This window comes from Perkinsus marinus (assembly GCF_000006405.1).
Source record: "Perkinsus marinus ATCC 50983 genomic scaffold scf_1104296932078, whole genome shotgun sequence".
Taxonomy (NCBI): domain Eukaryota; phylum Perkinsozoa; order Perkinsida; family Perkinsidae; genus Perkinsus; species Perkinsus marinus.
In genome coordinates this window covers 1-984 of record NW_003215519.1, presented here as the reverse complement: position 1 = coordinate 984, position 984 = coordinate 1, and the positions used below count along the sequence as shown (strand labels likewise).

Below are 984 nucleotides of genomic sequence, written 5' to 3'. Positions count from 1 at the left end.
ATTTATGGTGCTATCAGCCACTTGCCAGGATTGAACTGACGACCTACTGCTTACAAAGCAGACGCTCTGCCACTAAGCTAAAGTGACACACAAAATAAGTGCATAAATCAATAATCTTCCTGTATCCTTTGCGGAGTGAGCAAACCTGCTCCTGCTCCTCACACCCGACTAGAGTTTAATGCTGCTGTAAGCTACTTGCCAGGATTGAACTGACGACCTTCTGCTTACGAAGCAGACGCTCTACCACTAAGCTAAAGTGACGCATAGATTACGTATATGAATCGATAATTTTCCTGTCCCGTTCACAGAATGGGCCATCCTGCTCCTGCTTCCCGTATCAGACCAAAGATTTATGGTGCTATCAGCCACTTGCCAGGATTGAACTGACGACCTACTGCTTACAAAGCAGACGCTCTGCCACTAAGCTAAAGTGACACACAAAATAAGTGCATAAATCAATAATCTTCCTGTATCCTTTGCGGAGTGAGCAAACCTGCTCCTGCTCCTCACACCCGACTAGAGCCTAATGCTGCTGTAAGCCACTTGCCAGGATTGAACTGACGACCTTCTGCTTACGAAGCAGACGCTCTACCACTAAGCTCAAGTGGCACACACACTAACTATATGGATCAATAATTTTCCTGTCCCCTTCACAGAATGGGCCATCCTGCTCCTGCTTCTCGTACCAGACCAGAAATTTATGGTGCTATAAGCCACTTGCCAGGATTGGACTGACGACCTTCTGCTCACAGAGCCGACGCTCTGCCACTAAGCTAAAATGACGCAGAGAATAAGTACATAAATCAATAATCTTTCTGTATCCTTTGCGGAGTGAGCAGACCTGCTCCTGCTTCTCATACCCGACTAGAGCATAATGCAGCTGAAAGCCATTTGACAGGATTGAACTGACGACCTTCTGCTTACAAAGCAGACGCTCTACCACTAAGCTAAGGTGACATACAGACTAACCATATGAATCAATAA

The 984-nt window shown here is 46.0% G+C and overlaps 6 non-coding genes across 6 annotated transcripts; all 6 read right to left on the bottom strand.

Moving 5' to 3' along the window:
- Window positions 1-15: 15 nt before the first annotated feature.
- Pmar_PMAR026616 lies at window positions 16-87 on the bottom strand. The gene has a single exon. It is a non-coding gene; the product is annotated as a tRNA-Thr (tRNA).
- A 102-nt stretch (window positions 88-189) lies between these two features.
- Window positions 190-261, bottom strand: Pmar_PMAR026615. Its single transcript has one exon. It is a non-coding gene; the product is annotated as a tRNA-Thr (tRNA).
- A 102-nt stretch (window positions 262-363) lies between these two features.
- On the bottom strand, window positions 364-435 carry Pmar_PMAR026614. The gene has a single exon. It is a non-coding gene; the product is annotated as a tRNA-Thr (tRNA).
- Window positions 436-537: 102 nt separating this feature from the next.
- Window positions 538-609, bottom strand: Pmar_PMAR026613. Its single transcript has one exon. It is a non-coding gene; the product is annotated as a tRNA-Thr (tRNA).
- A 102-nt stretch (window positions 610-711) lies between these two features.
- On the bottom strand, window positions 712-783 carry Pmar_PMAR026612. Its single transcript has one exon. It is a non-coding gene; the product is annotated as a tRNA-Thr (tRNA).
- A 102-nt stretch (window positions 784-885) lies between these two features.
- On the bottom strand, window positions 886-957 carry Pmar_PMAR026611. Its single transcript has one exon. It is a non-coding gene; the product is annotated as a tRNA-Thr (tRNA).
- Between the last annotated feature and the right edge of the window lie 27 nt (window positions 958-984).